The sequence below is a fragment of the Mya arenaria genome, chromosome 2 (assembly GCF_026914265.1).
Source record: "Mya arenaria isolate MELC-2E11 chromosome 2, ASM2691426v1".
Lineage (NCBI taxonomy): Eukaryota > Metazoa > Mollusca > Bivalvia > Myida > Myidae > Mya > Mya arenaria.
In genome coordinates, this window is record NC_069123.1 from 11,841,645 (window position 1) to 11,862,882 (window position 21,238).

Below are 21,238 nucleotides of genomic sequence, written 5' to 3' on the forward strand. Positions count from 1 at the left end.
TGTACAAAAGAGCACATTGTTACTGTTCAGAACTTGAATAAATCAAGTTTGAATTTGATATATTCAATGATTGTTAAAAAATAAATGGATTGTAATTAAATTACATATGAAAAAACCTGTATGATAAGTTTTTGACCAAAGGTGACCGATATTGACAACTGTTCAGAACAACATATTGGCCCGGTTGTTGGAACATTCGTTAAATACATAACGATGAAATTTAGCGTTAAAATGACTAAAATTGCTAAAAATTCCTTAAATACCTTCGTTTAATTTATTTCGCTAAATTTCGGTTGTTGGAAATTTTAACGATAACGAAACCGTTAAATCAGTCGTTAAGTTAACGAATCAGTTAATGAAAACCAAAATGGCTGCCGTAATTGGCCGTTTAGTAAATAATATTTACACCTCAACTTCCATTCCTTAAATGAACTGCCTTTCGGCAATTGCGTTCATCAATCGATGAACGCAACATCTTCGGATATGTTCGGATCGCAATTCATCGCATAACAATATACATGGAAACTATTGATCTTGTTATTGTTTGTATCGTGTCAGCAGGCCCCGTAAAATATGAATCAACATTTTAGAAAATGTTAAGTTATTATATTTTAAACGTTTTGTTGCCAAAAGTGTTTCAATTTTACGTTTAAAGGTGATTTAAAGTGGTTGATCTTTTCCCGTTATTGTTACGTCATTTAAAAAAATGTTTCCGGTAACAGTCGGGTCGTCCTATTTACAGAATGGGTAAGAAAGGATTACCGAAAGATAATCGGAAATGAAATGAAGTACATTTTTAACGTTTCTTGAATAAAATAATGAACTATTAGTGTAAATATAAGGAATTAATTGCGGGGTTGATGTCATTATCGGGGATATGAACGCAATTGGGCTGGTCAAATTACACGTGGAGTCATTCGGACTCCACATACACATCAACTCCGCAATCCGTTCCTTAATTGGACCACTTTTATCGAAATCTGGATAAGAACCACCCAAGGAACATTCCTGCGGAGTTTAATTGATCTTGTCGTAGTGGTAAAGTTGTTGTTACGATAAAATGTTGACGACGAACAATCCCTCTATCGCAAAAGCTTAAGCTCAAGGAACTTTGCCAGATTTGCATTATATGCAATCCAGAGTGAGCAAACTGTATAAGGTTTCAAAACAATACATGGATTAGATGTTAGATTGAATTTCATATGCTAACAAGCAAAACCGTAAGCAAAATTATGACTGTTAGGGCGTCTTTTTTTATAAAGTGTAGTACATGATGTAATTGCTGAGCTATTGAATTAAATGTGATAACATGCAAAACCTAAACCAGACGGAAGAAATTGAATAAAAAAGGAACAAACACTACTTAAAAGACAGTATGGTACCTTTGTATTAAGTTTCAATGCAATTTATCAAGTATGCTATGTTTTCTTACATGCACAACTTAAACAATTTGTTTTGACGTACAAGCCATAATCAACCCAAAAGAACTATAAAATTGGCCTAATCAGAGGTTGGATAGTTGAGTACAAATGTCACAAATAAACTTGGTTATTTGATTGGGATGAACGGTTGAGTATCATTGTATAAAGTCGAAATACAATCAATGCATCAACTAATGGCTGATGTGTGTGCTTACATGCAAAACCTTAATCAGAATGTCCATGTCAAAAGAAAAATGTCCATAATTTGCTTTGTTTTCCTATACGTATAATCAAACAGAATCATTAATAATTATTTTGTTATGTTGGGAACACATATATTTTTTTTCAATCAATACAAGATATACTTGCTTAGATCTTGAATGTATTGTTGCTATTATGCAAATCCTTCAACAAACTGAGACACCAACCGGCGCTAGGGAAACAAGTGAAGCATTCATTATTATTCTAATATTCCCTAAAAAAGAGTTGTTATTTAAATTCCATCGAGTAGTATTTAAGTTTTCCGAACAAAAAAAGTGACAAAGGGGAGTAGCTCTGCACTGAGCTGAAATAGAGTTATGCTTTTCATACAGTGCATTTCCGCTCATTGTGCTTTAAAAAATGTTTCATAAAGTTTCATCAAGTAGTTATGTTCCGGACAGGGGAATAATGCCATCTTTATAAGGTATAATAGTGTTATGTATACTTTACTTCCTATCACTGTGCTTTACAATTGTATGTAGTTTAATTAAGTTCTAACCATCACTGTGCTTTACAATTGTATGTAGTTTAATTAAGTTCTAACCATCACTGTGCTTTACAATTGTATGTAGTTTAATTAAGTTCTAACAAGTATTTTTAAGTTATGGACAAGGAAAAATGTCATACATGGCAATAACTGCGAAAAGCTTAACTTGACTAATAGTTCTTATATAATATACTTACTCTCATTCAATTCTATCATTGAATGAAGCTCCACTGAATTTGATCTAGAAATGTTAAAGAAATGCTCTGGCCCCGAATTCTCGAATCTTCTGAAGTCCCTTTAAACAGGATTAAGCTAAGCTCACTATGTTTGGATTTCAATAAATTGCGTAATGTTTACTTCTTTAAGATATTTTATACTTGAGAAAGGAATTATCATCATGATTATAAGAAGAGGTTTTTATGATTTATCAAAATCTAGTTAAGTATATATTTTGGCATTTTGAAATAAGCTACTTAAGCCTGTAAAACTTAAGTAGTTTCGAGAAATCGGAGCCAGTTGGTTATGAAAAAGTTACAAAGGGCAAACGATCTGTTAGTAGCTTTAACAGTTTCTTGCACACTCTACTTATTCTCATTGTGCTTAACTGTGGTGTGTAGACAGTAGTTGAAATACATCCTGTAGTTTTCAAAAATGATTCTGATCAAGAAACGTAACACAGGACAATAACTCAATTTGCTGAAAGGTCATCAGGAATATGATATGGCTGTTTGTGTGTCACTAAATATTGAGATGTAAAGGTCTCCAGGAACATGATGTGGCTGTTTGTGTGTCCCTCTATGTTGAGATGTAAAGGTCCTCAGGAATTTGATGTGGCTGTTTGTGTGTCCCTCTACGTTGAGAGGTAAAGATCTTCAGGAATACGAAGTGGCTGTTTGTGTGTCCCTCTATTTTGACTTGTAAAGGTCCTCAGGAATATGATGTGGCTGTTTATCTGTTCCTCTATGTTGAGATGTAAAGGTTTTCAGGAATATGATGTGGCTGTTTGTGTGTCCCTCTATTTTGAGATGTAAAGATCCTCAGGAATATGATGCGGCTGTTTGTGTGTCCCTCCTTGTAGAAATGTAAAGGTCCTCATGAATACGATGTGGCTGTTTGTGTGTCCCTCCTTGTAGAGATGTAAAGATCCTCAGGAATATGATGTGGCTGTTTGTGTGTCCCTCTATTTTGAGATGTAAAGGTCCTCAGGAATATGATGTGTCTGTTTGTGTGTCCCTCTATTTTGAGTTGTAAAGGTCCTCAGGAATATGACGTGATTGTTTCTGTGTCCCTCTATTTTGAGATGTAAAGGTCCTCAGGAATATGATGTGGCTGTTTGTGTGTCCCTCCTTGTAGAGATGTAAAGGTCCTCAGGAATACGATTTGGCTGTTTGTGTGACCCTTTAGGTTGAGAAGTAAAGGTCCTCAGGAATATGATGTGGCTGTTTGTGTGTTCCTCCGTGTAGAGATGTAAAGGTCCTCGGGAATATGATGCGGCTGTTTGTGTGTCCCTCTATATTGAGATGTGAAGGTCCTCAGGAATATGATGTGGCTGTTTGTGTGTCCCTCTATATTGAGATGTAAAGGTCCTCAGGAATATGATGTGGCTGTTTGTGTGTCCCTCTATATTGAGATGTAAAGGTCCTCAGGAATATGATGTGGCTGTTTGTGTGTCCCTCATTGTTGAGAAGTAAAGGTCCTCAGGAATATGATGTGGCTGTTTGTGTGTCCCTCATTGTTGAGATGTAAAGGTCCTCAGGAATATGATGTGGCTTTTTGTGTGTTCCTCCGTGTAGAGATGTAAAGGTCCTCGGGAATATGATGCGTCTGTTTGTGTGTCCCTCTATATTGAGATGTAAAGGTCCTCAGGAATATGATGTGGGTGTTTGTGTGTCCCTCATTGTTGAGATGTAAAGGTCCTCAGGAATATGATGTGGCTGTTTGTGTGACCATTTATGTTGAGATGTAAAGGTCCTCAGGAATATGATGTGTCTGTTTATGTGTCCCTCCTAGTAGATATGTAAAGGTCCTCAGGAATATGATGTGTCTGTTTGTGTGTCCCTCTTTGTAGAGATGTAAAGGTCCTCAGGAATATGATGTGGCTGTTTGCGTGTCCCTCTATGTAGAGATGTAGGGGATCCTGAAGAATATGCTTATGCAAGTATAAAACAGATGTATTATTGAATCAAATTAAGTGTTCACTTCGAATATACATTTTATCAACACTATTTAATTAATTACTTTTAGTTTGAAACAGAAGAAGACACAGTGTTTTTCTTTATATATAGAAGAAAAAAACAACAACATATAAGTGAAGAAATTGTACCTTTTAATATTTTTTGTTAAACCAACCAAACGCCCACATTTTCCAAATGTAAGAATGAACAAGAAACGCCGCAATGCGACGAAACCAGGGTTTTAATGATTGACAGAAGAACTTTAGCCTGTGTCTGTTTTCCTATTTTTAATAACAGTGACCTTGACCCTAGGGGCCCAAAATGCAATCGATTGAAAGGTATCCATAAACGCTTCCTTTATACTAAGTTGGGTCAGGATATGTCAACCCTAACTTAAGTTATTCAGTTTCAACCATTTTTCTATTTTTAGTAACAGTGACCTTGACCTTGAATCAAGGGACCCCAAACGCAATCTCATGAAAGGTCTCCATAAACTCGTCCTTTATACCTGGTTTTGGTTAAGATTAACCCTTACTAAAGTTATTCAGTTTCAACTGTTTTTCTACTTTTAGTAACAGTGATCTTGACCTTGACTCTAAGGAACCAAAACGCAATCCCATGAAAGGTATCCAAAAACTATTTCTATAGACCAAGTTTGATCTAGATATATCAACCCTTAAAATTATTCAGTTTCAAATGTTTTCCTATTTTTAGTAACAGTGACCTTGACCTTGAACCTAGGGAACCCAAACGCAATCCAATGAAAGGTTTCCATAAATTCTTCATATAGACCAAGTTTGATCAAGATATGTCATCCCTAACTAAAGTTATTCGGTTTCAACCGTTTTTCTATTTTTATTCTATTTTTAGTAACAGTGACCTTGACCTTGACCATAGGGACCCCAAATACAATCCCATGAAAGGTCTTCATAAACTCTTCCTATAGACCAAGTTTAGTCAAGATATATCATCCCTAACTGATGTTATTCAGTTTCAACCATTTTTCTATTTTTATAACAGTGACCTTGAACCTAGGGACCCCAATCGCAATTCCATGAATGGTCTCCATAAACTCTTCCTATAGACAAAGTTTAGTCAAGATCTGTTATCCCTTACTAAAGTTATTCAGTTTCAACCGTTTTCTATTTTTAGTAACAGTGACCTTGACCGTAGGGACCCCAAACGCAATCCCATGAAAGGTATCCATAAACTCTTCCCACAGACCAAGTTTAGTCAAGATAATTATGTCATCCCTAACTAAAGTTATTCAGTTTCAACCATTTTTCTATTTTTAGTAACAGTGACCTTGACCTTGATCCTATGGACCCTAAACGCAATTTCATGAAAGGTACCCATAAACTCTTTTTATAGACTAAGTTTGGTCAAGATATGTCAACCCTTACTAAAGTTATTCAGTTTCATAGGTGAGTTTGACGCCGCCCGGATGCCGGCCCGAACAACGACGTTCGTCATTCTAATAACCAGGTTTCGCTATGTAAAAGCCCTGGCTATGACAACAGTGACACAGATTCTAGATACGTTGAAACCCAGGCTATGATAAAAGTGACACAGTACCTAGACATGTAAAAAGCTTGGCTATGATACCGGGGGTTACAGTGACACAATACCTAGACATGTAAAAACCCATGCTATGGTAACAGTGAAACAGTACATGTCTAGTTAGTTATGTTGAAACCGAGGTTATGTAAACAGTGACACAGTAAATGTCTAGTTATAGGAAAAGAAGCTCAGAATTTGTTTATACAGATTTCAGATGCCATTCATGTTTTCAATGGCTACAACTCTGTATAAAAATGTTGCAATTAAAACAAATCTTTACTGATAATGATGCCTAAATTTATATTTGTGAAGGGTCATGCAATAAAGCTACCTGTATAGTTTATTAAATTTGGAGTATGATGCAATGTAGCTTCCTGTTAAGTTCCAGTGAATATGGCCCTGTAGTTTAAGAAGAAAGATTTCTTTAAAAGCAAAACAAGAAGTTTGCCAGAATGTTGTTTGTATTTAATCAATCTCGACACCTTAAATTTTTGTAGAAGGTTATCCAAAAAGGTTACCCTAGGAAGATTCCTGTAAAGTTTCACTGAATTTGGACTGGTAGTTTTAAAGATGTTTTTTATAAAGCAAACAGGAAGTTGGTCATTTTGTAAATGTTGTTGGTGATCAATCGTGACTCTTTGTTGTATTGTTTGTAGAAGTTTTATTGAATTTGAAGTGTTAGTTTCAGGGGATATGCTTTTTTAAGCAAAACAGGAAATCAGCCATTTTGATGTTGTTGCTTTTGATGTTGTTGATAAATCATGATTCCTTGTGGTATTTTTGGGTCACCCAAGGAAACTTTCTGTAAGGTATAATTGAATTTGGAGTGTAAGTTTCAGAGGAGATGCTTTTAAAGTCAGTAATTTTGTTGTTGCTGTTGTTGTTGTTGTTGTTTATCAATCGCGATCCCTTGTTGTATTTTTGTAGAGGGACACCCAAGGAAGCTTTTTGAAAATTTTAATAAATTTGGCCTGGAAATTTCAAAGGAGATTATTTTTTAAGCAATTGTTGATTTTGGACGGACAGACCACGGACAAAGACTGATCTGTGATCACAATAGCTCACCTTGGGCACTTGTGAGCTAAAAGGACTGGTATATCAATGGTTTCTTTTGAAATAGGTCTATCAACACAGCAAGTTATATAAGTGTGTGACATTATGATCTAGGAATATGCATGCAATTACTTGAATAAAGCCACAGCAGCACAAAGAAAGGACATTTATATTTTAGGCTTTTCAGAGTGAAGTGGAAAAACATGAGTTCACTATATTGTGAACTAAATTCTGAAATTCACACGATTAAGTTTAAATATGTCGAAACTTTGTTTTGACATACATTTATTTTATAAAAAGGCTCCAATCATCTAATGGATATTTTGGCTTTTCCCTACTCTCAACTCTAGTTGTGAAGATGTAGGTAGGATTGTTATTTCACTTCCTTACTTCTTTATTTCACAATGACCAACACAATTAATATAAGCCTTGAACGTTATTTTCTGTTGGATGGTATAAGGCATACAACAAGAGCTGTCACAGAGACAGCGTGCTCGACAATTCCGCCGCTTTTCAGTGTAAGGATTGAAAAGTTTTGGCCAAACATGCATGGATCACTGTTAGATTAGATTTCAATGCAATTCATGATGTGCTGAGATAATAACATAAATGTGGTCACATTGAAAATTTCAACCACATTTTTTAAGTCTAATAATAAAGGGCAATTATTTGCAAAATACAGTTATATATCTTGGTTATTCAATGAAGTTGAGTGGTTGAATACCATTCTATAAAGTCTCAATTCAATACATCGAGTAGTTGCTTAGAAATTAACCTATGTGTGCTTACACGCAAAACCTTAACCAGAATTTCTATGTCGAATAATAAAGGGCAATCATTTGCATAAAATAAAACTAGAGTTATCTTACATGGTTAATTAAGTAGGTTGGATGGTTGAGTACCATTGTATCGAGTCTCAATGCAATACATCAAGTAGTTGCTTTGATATTGAAATAATGTGTGCTTGCACACAAAACCTTAACCAGAATTTCGAAGTCGAACAATAAAGGGCAATTATTTGCATTAAATGCAAAGTAGATTATCTAACTTGGTTAATTAATTAGGTTGGATGGTTGAGTACCATTGCATCAAGTCTCAATGCAATACCACAAGTAGTTGCAGAGATATTAACCTATGTGTGCTTGCACGCAAAACCTTAACCAGAATTTCTAAGTCGAATAATAAAGGCCTATTATTTGAATTAAATGCAATGTAGAGTTATCTTACTTGGTTAATTGAATAGGTTGGATGGTTGAGTACCAATGTATCAAGTCTCAATGCAATAACTCATGTAGTTGCTGAGATATTAATCTATGTGTGCTTGCACGCAAAACCTAAACCAGATCTTTTAAGTCGAATAATAAAGGCCTATTATTTGCATTAAAGGCAAAGTAGAGTTATCTAACTTGGTTAATAAAGTAGGTTGGATGGTTGAGTACCATTGTATCAGGTCTCAATGCAATACCTCGACTAGTTGCTGAGATATTAACCTATGTGTGCTTGCACGCAAAACCTTTACCAAGGGGTGACGCCGACGCCGACACCGACGCTTTGGTGAGTAGTATAGCTCTCCATATTCTTCGAATACTCGAGCTAAAAATGAACTTTTTAGTAAGGATTATATCTTTTTCAAAACAGGGTACTTGTATGTTGGCTTTTTTCAAATGAAATATTTCGTTTTCTATTATGCTTTATGTAAAAAAGTTATTATCATTAGGTAGGAGTGTTCAAGTACCTTTAACGGTTTCAAACTATGTGTTTAAACACACTTATGAACAGGAGGCCAATAAGGGCCTATGCTCTAACGGCATGGCTCTTGTGATAATTTTTAATCCAGAGCATGTATGCATGGGTAAAAGGCAACATAAATATAGTTCACGTTATGTGTTTTGGTTACATAAAAATGTTGCACGATCAACATCTGAGGTCAGTTAGTGTTGTTAGCAGATCTCTATTTTTCTCTCTGCATAAACTATTTGAATATGTGCCAAGTAAAGGTCATCTGACAAAAAATTGCTTAATATTACTGTATTCATGGTCAAATTTTCTGTAGTTTTAAAAATAAGAAGTTGGTCAAAAGGTCAATTATTAAGGGCAACATTGGTTCTCATTTGCAAAACTGTAGACATGGTCTAAATATCATTGCTGTAGCTTTAAAAATTAAAAAATCAAAAGGGGTGGGGCCAGCTTTAGCTCAATGGGCATATTTTCAAATGCTTTGCTTGACAGTCATCATATGATGCTCCACAACAAATATCAAAGGTACGAGCTTTGTGGTTTGAAACAAGAGGATTTTGAAAATTTTCTTAAATAAGTTTCTGGAAAAATTGTGACCCCATGGGGCAGTGCCAGCTTTGACCCAATGTTCATAATTTGAACAACCCTGGTAGCAGATCACTAAATTGTGCCTTATTCAAAATAGCAAGTCCAAACCTTTGAACACGTTGGATGACCAGTTATTACCCCAGTGGCATAATTTGAACAAACATTCACAGGCAATTATGCTGAGATGGATGCGCGAAAACACGAACAGTTTTTCAACAATTCCCAAATTAAGTGTACAAACTTGTGAACACTTGGTGTGGGCAGTACTGACCCCGGGTGTATAATTTAAACAATTTGCGCGAAATACAGACAATAGAGCTAATAAATTGGCCTTATGGCTTTCAGCAAGAACAAGGCGGAGTAATTGACAAAATCAACTGCAGAACCAAAAAGCAAGTTGTCTCCCTTTGATCCTAGACTTGACTTTACATGTTAACATGGCTACAAATAGAATTCGCTCATGCAGACCTGACTAAAACTAGGTTAGCTAAACTAGCATTTTTTTAAACTATCAAGGGCAATAATCTTGGCATTGTTTTGAAAGGAACCAAGCTCAAATATATATTTAAACACTGTACAAGTTTCATTGAAATACAAGCAAAACTGAAGATTGTATCGTGTTCACAAGCAATTGTTTACAGACGCATATACTACGTACACATAACCATCTCATAAGCTCTTTGGCCAGTAGATCTAAAAACAACAAAGTATAAAAAGGGAAAGGTCAGTGCCTATTTGGTATGTTGGGTTGGGTAGGCAAAACTAATGGGTTGGGTTGCCAAAACTAAATGTTTTTTTTTGTTTTTTTCCGAGGCCTAATTGGTCAGGAATTATTGTGGGCTTATTTGTTTTTAAATAATAAGGAGTTTTTTTTTATATGTTTTGTGGCCAAGCTGACAGAGAATGTTCTAGTAGAAGAGAATGTGTAGTAGACATATATAGGACTGCAGGGACACACCCACTACATGGAAGACACACGTTTAATGCAATCCAATTACCTTTTAGTTCTTGAAAGAAAATCTAAATATATAAAGTGTTCTTTTCTAATGGAGAAATATAAGTTAAAGCAGAATGGTTGCAAAATCACTCAATATATGTTTCAAAACTAGGACAGAAAAACAAAAATATGGCAGTGATTAAAAATATATTAACAAATTACATAGACCATGGTTGCCAAAGACTATTAATATTAACTAATGCTTAAAAGTCACTCAACTGCAAAAATGTAAATAGATATAGCTTGTTACCTATTACATAAAACAAACAAAACATTTTATTACATAAAAAAACAAAACAATGTCATATAAATCTCCAAACCAAATAATAAGAATAGCAAAAAGAACAGGCTTCAAACAAATAGCAGAACTACCAAAAAGAGCCAAAAACAAACCTTAAAACACTGACTTCACACATTTAACATGTCATACATAAAAGAGCGTAAACCAAACTAAAAATATACCAGACTTCATCTTTACAGCATGGTTGCCATGGGGAGCCAAAAACAAACTAACAATACAACAGACTTCACATTTATAACAGGGCTGCCACGAAGAAACAATAAAATCTAACAATACAAATGGCTTTAAAACCATATGAATTTTACAACAAAAAGAGAAAAACAAACTAACAATACACAATAATCCATACATATAGCAAGACAACCATAACAAACAGCAACCAACATACAATCTTACAATACACCAAACCATACTAATAGCAATCGAGGCTACCAAAAAACCAAAACCAAACTAACAACACAACAGTCTTCATACATATAACAAGAATTAACTAAAACAATCAAATTCCTTTAAACATATAAAAAGTTAACAAGCAGACCATTAAAACACTCTAACAATACAACAGAACGTGTGTATAAAGCATGGATTCTGTAAAGAGCAAAAAGCAAAAACAAATACTTCATAAATTATATGGCATGGCTACTTTACAATTACAAACACAAATTGTGATGCATCAGCCTACAATTCCATAAAATGACAACCATAGAAAAATAACAAAGAAACAAACAAAAACAATACAGAGCCAAAAGAAGACAAAAAGTTCAACTACATACAAATAGCATTGCTATAATTAAAGACTTAATTTCCCAGATTTAATACAACTAGAATGGCGCACTACTCTAAAACAACACTTAAAAATAGTTACAATTTCAACACACTTCATACCCATCATGGGTACCATAACAGACAAAAACAAACTAATATTACTATATGCTCTAAGCAAGGAAGCTTACCATAAAAAAAAACATAATAAAAGTACCAACACATTTTACCCGACAAATTGTTTTAAACAAAACATGGCAATTTAACATATCAAATACATAATTATGGTTTTGCTACTAATAAACCCCAAAACAAACTTAGATTACACACACCTTTTACATATAGAAAAGCTATCATAAAAAGACAAAGAAGCATTTCTCAAGACTTCATTCAAATAGCATGGCTGAAATAAAGAGCCAAAACAAACTTACAACACAGCATACTTCATAAATACAGCATGGATATAATAATAAGAATAAACAACAACAATACAACACAAGTCATACACAGAGGAAGGCTTTCACAAAAATAGCAACACAACATATTAAATACATGTTACATTGCTACGAAAGACACTATAACAAACTAACACTACACCAAACTCCATACACAGAAAATGGCTTTCATAAAATACAAACAATATAAAAATACAACATATTTAACCCATGTTACTATGAAGCATGGCCACCATAAAGATAAAAAGATAACAATACATAAGCCTTCATACGTTTAACATGGCCACAATGAAGAGCCAATAAGAAAACAACAATACACATATTGCAAAAATAGGGCATCCAAGAAGGAGCCAAAAATAAACAAACAACAAAATCAATACATGTAGCCTGGTTATCATAAAAAATAAAAACCCAACAATGCATCATCATCCATACATATAGCATGGCTGACATAAACTGACAATAATCAAACATACAATACACAATATTTTATACATAAAGCATGTATACAATAAAGAGCAAAACAATTCTAACAGTATTCCAGACTTCATACATATAGCCATAAAAATCAAACTAACAATACACAGGCACTTATATAAATATATAAATGTTATTATATATTAAAACACAAAATAACTAACAACACAACAGATAACAAAGCATGGCTACCATAAAGAGCCAAAACAAGCTAACAAGGCTATAATAAAGAGATAAAAAACACGAACAATATACCATACTTCATACATTTGATGTAGCATGGCTACAGTGAAAGGTCAAGCACAACCTATCAATACACCATACTTCATATATATATATATATATAACATGGTTATATATAAGAACCTAAAACAACCTAACAGTACACCAGACTTCATTCATTTAATATGGTTACAATAAAGAACCAAATACATGTACAACCTAACAATACCTCAGACTTCATACAGGTAACATGGCTACCATAAAGAGCCAAACATAATCTATCAATACAACATATTTCATACATAGAGGAAGACTATAATAAAGAGCCCAAAACAATCTCATATTACCCCAGACTGAATACATGTTGCATGGCTTTAATAAAAAGCCAAAACAAACAATACACCAGGTTTAATAAATAAAAACGATAACATTCTAATAATATAATATTATAATACTTCATACATATAGCATGGCTGCAATAACATGCCAATTGTAGTCAAACTTGCACTACAACAGACGTTATATGCATAGCATGGCTACAATTCATAGTTTTTAAAACTTAAAAAAAAAACAATACACCAAACTTTAAACATGTAGGATGGCTACCATATAAAGCCCAAACAACAAACAATATGCCAGAATCTATACATAGATATTGCATGGCTACAATGATAGTACAAAAGCAAACTTACAAGACAACATACTCCATCCATTTGGTATGGTATTAAGGTAAAAAAAAACAAACTGGGAGGGAGTTTTAAATAATCAACATAAATCAAAACATATACCATAAAATATAAAGATCTAAAACAATCAGTATGGAGCCAAATCAAACGTAAGAATAATGTGTATAAGTTGTAATGGCCTATAAGAAGATGCAAAGAAAAACTTACAGTACATCATACTAAATGCATAAAGCTTGGCTTTACAAAGAGTAAAAACAAACTTAAGAGTTCAACAGACTTCATACATATGGCATGGCTTCAACGAGTCAAGCCAAACTTACGATAAAACAGACTTCATACAAGCATCCGCTTAGCAAAGAGTAAAAACAGACCATTAATACAATAGGATTCATAAATATACATGGCTAAACAAATGGAAAAAACAACAAATTTACAAAACAGCAGATTTCATAAACACAGCATGGCTTTACAAAAGGAAAAACAAACTTACAATACAACAGACTTATACAAACAGCATGGCTTAACAAACAGTAAAAACAAACTACAATGCAAAAGATTTCATACATACAACATGGCTTTACTAAACAAACTTACAATACAACAGACTACATACAAACAACATGGCTTTACAAACAGTAAAAAACAAACTTACAATGCAAAAAAAATCATACATACAGCATGGCTTAACAAAGAATAAAGAGAGTAAACTTACAATACAAAAGACTTACAATACAAGAGCCTTAATACATACTTACCATACAACATGGCTTTACAAAGAGTAAAAACAAACTTATAATACAACATACTTCATACATACAGCATGCCTTATCAAAGACTTTACAAGGAGTAAAAACAAACTCACAATACAACAGACTTCATACATACAGCATTACATACATATATACTTCATTCATACTATTTACATTTATAATATACAATAAATTAAACGAGTACACTAAGCTAACATTACAGCATGGCATCACATACAGTAAAAACAAACTTACAATACAATAGGCTTCATAAATAAACATGGCTCTACAACAAGTAAAAACAAACTTACAATAAAACAATGTTCTAACATAGAGCATGGCTTAACAGAGTAAAAATCAATCTCACAAAAATACTATAAATGTTATACATACAGCATGGGTTAACAAAGAGTAAAAAAACAATCTTCCAAAAATACTACAAATGTTATACATACAGCATGGGTTAACAAAGAGTAAAAAAACAATCTTCCAAAAATACTACAAATGTTATACATTCAGCATGGCTTAACAAAGAGTAAAAAACAATCTTCCAAAAATACTGCAAATGTTATATATACAGCATGGCTTAACAAATTGCTAAAAAAAAATCTTACAAAAATACTACAAATGTTATACATACAGCATGGCTTAACAAAGAGTAAAAAACAATCTTACAAAAATACTACAAATGTTATACATACAGCATGGCTTCACAAAGAGTAAAAAACAATCTTACAAAAATACTACAGATGTTATACATACAGTATGGCTTAACAAAGAGTAACAAACAATCTTACAAAAATACTACAAATGTTATACATACAGCATGGCTTAACAAAGAGTAAAAACAATCTTACAAAAATACTACAAATGTTATACATACAGCATGGCTTAACAAAGAGTAAAAACAATCTTACAAAAATACTACAAATGTTATACATACAGCATGGCTTAACAAAGAGTAAAAAACAATCTTACAAAAATACTACAAATGTTATACATACAGCATGGCTTCACAAAGAGTAAAAAACAATCTTACAAAAATACTACAGATGTTATACATACAGTATGGCTTAACAAAGAGTAACAAACAATCTTACAAAAATACTACAAATGTTATACATACAGCATGGCTTAACAAAGAGTAAAAACAATCTTACAAAAATACTACAAATGTTATACATGCAGCATGGCTTAACAAAGAGTAAAAACAATCTTACAAAAATACTACAAATGTTAAACATACAGCATGGCTTAACAAAGAGTAAAAAACAATCTTACAAAAATACTACAAATGTTATACATACAGCATGGCTTAACAAAGAGTAAAAAACAATCTTACAAAAATACTACAGATGTTATACATACAGCATGGCTTAACAAAGAGTAACAAACAATCTTACAAAAATACTACAAATGTTATACATACAGCATGGCTTAACAAAGAGTAAAAAACAATCTTACAAAAATACTACAGATGTTATACATACAGCATGGCTTAACAAAGAGTAACAAACAATCTTACAAAAATACTACAAATGTTATACATACAGCATGGCTTAACAAAGAGTAAAAACAATCTTACAAAAATACTACAAATGTTATACATACAGCATGGGTTAACAAAGAGTAAAAAACAATCTTACAAAAATACTACAAATGTTATACATACAGCATTGGTTTAACAAAGAGTAAAAAAACAATCTTATAAAAATACTACAAATGTTATACATACAGCATTAGTTTACAAAGAGTAAAAAACAATCTTACAAAAATACTACAAATGTTATACATACAACATTGGTTTACATAGAGTAAAAAACAATCTTACAAAAATACTACAAATGTTATACATACAGCATTGGTTTACAAAGAGTAAAGACAAACTTACAGTAAAAGTTATGCAAAGGACTTCTTATATATACCATGGCTTTAAATATAGGAAAATCAACCTTACAATACAACATTTTCTTTACTTACAGCATGGCTTTACTAACAGTAAAAACAAACTTACAATACAACATATTACATACATACAGCATTGCTTTACAAACAGTAAAAACAAATTACAATTCAATAAGCCTCATACATACAACATGGCTTTACAAAAAGTAGAAACAATCTTACAACACAACATACTTCATAAATACAGCAGTTCTTTGAAAGCAGTAAAAACAAACTAACAATAAAACAGACATCATACAAACATACATCATGCCTTTATAAACAATAAGAAACAACTTTACAATGCAACAGACTTCATATGTACAGCATGACTTCACAACCAATAAAAACATTTTACAATATAAAGGACTACATAAATATAGCATGGCTTCACAAACAGTAAAATCAAACTTACAATACAACAGACTACATACATACAGCATGGCTTTTTAAAGAGTAAAAACAAACTTACAATACAATAGGCCTTATGCATACAGCATAGCTTCCAAACAGTAAACACAAACGTACAATACAACAGACTCCTTAAATACAGCATGGCTTTACAAACAGTCAAAATAAACTTACAATACAACCAACTTCATAAATACAGCATTGATTTACAAACAGTGTATCATCCATGCAATACAACAGACAACATGCGTGAAGCATGGATTCACAAACAGTAAAACAAACTTACAATACAAATGACTAACAATACAAAAGCCTTCATGCATACTTAACACACATCATGGCTTCACATGAGTAAAAACAAATTTACAATACAACAGACTTCTTACATACAGCATGGCTTTACAAACAGTAAAAACAAACCTACAACACAAAAGACGTATATCATATAGCATGGCTTTACAAACAGAAAAAACAACAAATTACAATACAACATAATGCACACATGCAGCATGGCTTTACAAACAGTAAAAACAAATAATGATACAACAGACTTCTTACATGGTTTACAAACTGAAAAACACTTACAATACAAAATACTTCATACATATAGCAGTGCTTTACAAACAGTTAAAACAAACTAGCATTATAACATACTTCATACCTATAGCATGGTTAAACAAACAGTAAAAACAAACTTACAATACAACATACTTCTTACATATAGCATGGCTTTACCAACTGTAAACAAGAGGCCCAAAAGGGCATATGCTCTACTGACATGGCTCTTGTGGTCATTTCAATCCACAGCATGTATGTATGGGTAAAAGGCAACAGACATATAGTTCACATTTTGTGTTTGGGTTACCTGAAAACATTGCACGTTCAACATCTGAGCCCAGAAAGAATTGTAAGCAGAATAGTTGCATAAACTATTTTAATATGTGCCAAGTAAAAGTCATCTGACAAAAAAAATGCTTTCAAAACTGTACTCATGGTATTTTTTTGGTAGTTTTATAAATTTAAATGAGTTGGTCAAAAGGTCAAAATCAAGGGCATCCGAGGACAACATTGATCGTTTGAACAAAGATTCACAAGCAATTCTGCTGAAATGGATGCAAAAACACACAAAAAGATTTTCAAACCTATCCCAATTTAATTTTACCAAAACTGTGAACCCTGGGTGCGGCCAGTAATGACCCCAGGTGCATAACTTGAACAAACATTCACAACCAATTTTGTTAAGATGAATGTGCAAACTACAGACACTTAGAGCTAAAAAACTGGCCTTTTGGCTTTCAACAAGAACAGGGCAGAGTAATTGACAAAATCAACTGCAGTACAAAAAGCAAATTCTCTCCCTTAGTCCTAAACTTGAGTTTTCACATGTTAACTTGGTTAAAAATAGAATTCGCTCATGCAGACCTGGCTAAAACTAGGTTAGCTAAAAATAGCATTTCTTTAATTTAAAACTTTCAAGGCCCTTTATCTAGGCATGCATATCCGGATATAGCCGATTTTCGAAAGGAACCAAGCTCTAATTGATATCTAAATACTGTACAAGTTTCATCGAGATACAATCAAAACTGAAGACTGTATCGCGTTAACAAAAAAATGTTTACAAGAAATTGTTTACAGACGCACTAACACACGGACGCACGCACGGATGCACATACTACGTACACATTACCATCACATAAGCTCTTCTTGCCTTTGGCCAGTAGAGCTAAAAGCTAACGTACAACAGACTTCATACATACAGCGAGGCTTTATAAACAGTTAAAAGAAACTTACAATACAACAGACTGCATACACACAGCACGGCTTCACAAACAGTTAAAACAAAATAACAATACAACAGACTTCATTCATACAGCGCGGCTTCACACACAGTTAAAACAAACTAACAATACAACAGACTTAATTAACCAAGCTGATATTAAAATGCAATTCACTGCATAAGCCAAAAACAAATTTACAATATACTTCCTCAGATAATAGAACATAGACTATTGCTGCCTAAATGAGCCAAAGCATTCAATATCACTTGATACATGGCTTCTTGATGCAGGAATTATGGCTTTAAAGAAACCAAAAACAAACCAACAACACTAACACAAAGATTTCAAGTTTAACACAAAACACTGGAAAAACAAGACAATACATGACAAACATTGCACGTTCAACATCTGAGCCCAGAAAGAATTGTAAGCAGAATAGTTGCATAAACTATTTTAATATGTGCCAAGTAAAAGTCATCTGACAAAAAAAATGCTTTCAAAACTGTACTCATGGTATTTTTTTGGTAGTTTTATAAATTTAAATGAGTTGGTCAAAAGGTCAAAATCAAGGGCATCCGAGGACAACATTGATCGTTTGAACAAAGATTCACAAGCAATTCTGCTGAAATGGATGCAAAAACACACAAAAAGATTTTCAAACCTATCCCAATTTAATTTTACCAAAACTGTGAACCCTGGGTGCGGCCAGTAATGACCCCAGGTGCATAACTTGAACAAACATTCACAACCAATTTTGTTAAGATGAATGTGCAAACTACAGACACTTAGAGCTAAAAAACTGGCCTTTTGGCTTTCAACAAGAACAGGGCAGAGTAATTGACAAAATCAACTGCAGTACAAAAAGCAAATTCTCTCCCTTAGTCCTAAACTTGAGTTTTCACATGTTAACTTGGTTAAAAATAGAATTCGCTCATGCAGACCTGGCTAAAACTAGGTTAGCTAAAAATAGCATTTCTTTAATTTAAAACTTTCAAGGCCCTTTATCTAGGCATGCATATCCGGATATAGCCGATTTTCGAAAGGAACCAAGCTCTAATTGATATCTAAATACTGGACAAGTTTCATCGAGATACAATCAAAACTGAAGACTGTATCGCGTTAACAAAAAAATGTTTACAAGAAATTGTTTACAGACGCACTAACACACGGACGCACGCACGGATGCACATACTACGTACACATTACCATCACATAAGCTCTTCTTGCCTTTGGCCAGTAGAGCTAAAAGCTAACGTACAACAGACTTCATACATACAGCGAGGCTTTATAAACAGTTAAAAGAAACTTACAATACAACAGACTGCATACACACAGCACGGCTTCACAAACAGTTAAAACAAAATAACAATACAACAGACTTCATTCATACAGCGCGGCTTCACACACAGTTAAAACAAACTAACAATACAACAGACTTAATTAACCAAGCTGATATTAAAATGCAATTCACTGCATAAGCCAAAAACAAATTTACAATATACTTCCTCAGATAATAGAACATAGACTATTGCTGCCTAAATGAGCCAAAGCATTCAATATCACTTGATACATGGCTTCTTGATGCAGGAATTATGGCTTTAAAGAAACCAAAAACAAACCAACAACACTAACACAAAGATTTCAAGTTTAACACAAAACACTGGAAAAACAAGACAATACATGACACAAACTAACTTATATACACCAAAGTGCTATTTAGAGGAGCCAAAACAACCTGACGTAACATTAACAACATAAGCTTAAAGCTTCATTTAATGTGGCTATTATAAATAAACAAAAAATAAATAAAGCCAAAACACCACACTAAAATTATGATATAAAGAAACTGAGGCTTCCAAAACAGAACTTAGAATACATAAAAAACTTAAGACACTTGAGCACAATCATGTCATACACTAACATTGGCTACCATAAAAATAGCTAAAAACACAGCAAATATAAAACATTTTTTTCCGATATAGATCTTGCTATAAAATGAACATTAAAACACAATTAAGACAACATCATTCAAGTCACTCAATACAAGTACTGTGGCTACAATACAGGCACAAGTTTAAAAATAAACAACACTACTCTAATAGTATGCATAGCATAAACCAAAGTTGAGCAAAAATATTTTTCATCAAAGCATAATACATTTACCATGACTAACATTAAAATTACAATAAAATCCTGAAAAACATATATCATGGCTAAAATCAGAAAGGCAAAGTAGTTCTAACAATACAAAGAAGAGTAGAATGTTACTTTGCATGTTTATGAATGTTGTTGCACCTACTTTTTGAACAAACACAATCCCCATGAAAAAAGAATGTGAGTGAACAATAATATATTTATAAGTCTGTTGATTGTGAAGTTTTTGGCCTTTGATTATGAAATATATTTAGATTTAGTTTCAAAGAACTTACTTTATAATTTGTAAGATTGAGATTTTCTGTACACCTTTTGAGAATACAAACAGGACGTTATGCACTAATAATGTACCTCGTAATAATATACCTCGTAATGAAAGATATTGTTTATGTTGTAATCGTAGGGACATAGAGGATGAATATCAATCACCTCATAAGTATTTGTCCATGATATCATCAGTTACATGTAACTTATATAAAACAATGCTGTATATAATGTATATATTCCATCTGTATTCAAATTCCATCAGTTATTGGAATCATGTAATAAAAGGATGCTATGAATGTTTGTAAATATATTAAAGAATCAAGTGTTATACTCAACTCACTTAATAATTTAACTTGATATAGTAGCTCTGAAACATACCCTCACTGCCAAAGTTAACATATTACTTATTTGGTATTCAATTTACATAGTATGTTTGCTTATTTCATATTTCATTATATTCTGTTTGTAAGTTTAGACATGTGGCATGTTGATATGTATAACTATATGTATTATGACATTTACACTTGTAAAAGTCAAATAAACTGTCTGTTCTATTTTGTTCTTCTAGGTCCTTTCGTTAATGAAGTTTATGGCTTCTTGTAGATCCTTCTTTGAATAAAGTTTTAGACTTCTTGTAGATCCTTTCTTGAATGAAGATCTTTAATACTTTGAGGTCATTTCAAAATGAAGATCTTTGCTTCTTAAAGGTTCTTTCTTGAATGAAGTTCTTGACTTCTTGTTATGGTTTCTTTCC

The 21,238-nt window shown here is 32.9% G+C and overlaps 1 long non-coding RNA gene across 6 annotated transcripts in view; it reads right to left on the minus strand.

The window, feature by feature from the left end:
* Positions 1 to 878: 878 nt before the first annotated feature.
* The window catches only part of LOC128206678 (uncharacterized), a 46,720-nt gene continuing 26,360 nt past the window's right edge, over positions 879 to 21,238 (minus strand). For 4 of the 6 annotated variants that reach the window (XR_008256541.1, XR_008256538.1, XR_008256534.1 and 1 more), the window contains one exon: positions 879 to 4,306. This is a non-coding gene — a long non-coding RNA (uncharacterized LOC128206678). Of the gene's footprint in view, positions 4,319 to 21,238 lie in introns of all 6 variants that reach the window. The other 2 variants (XR_008256540.1, XR_008256537.1) reach the window with 1 other exon arrangement.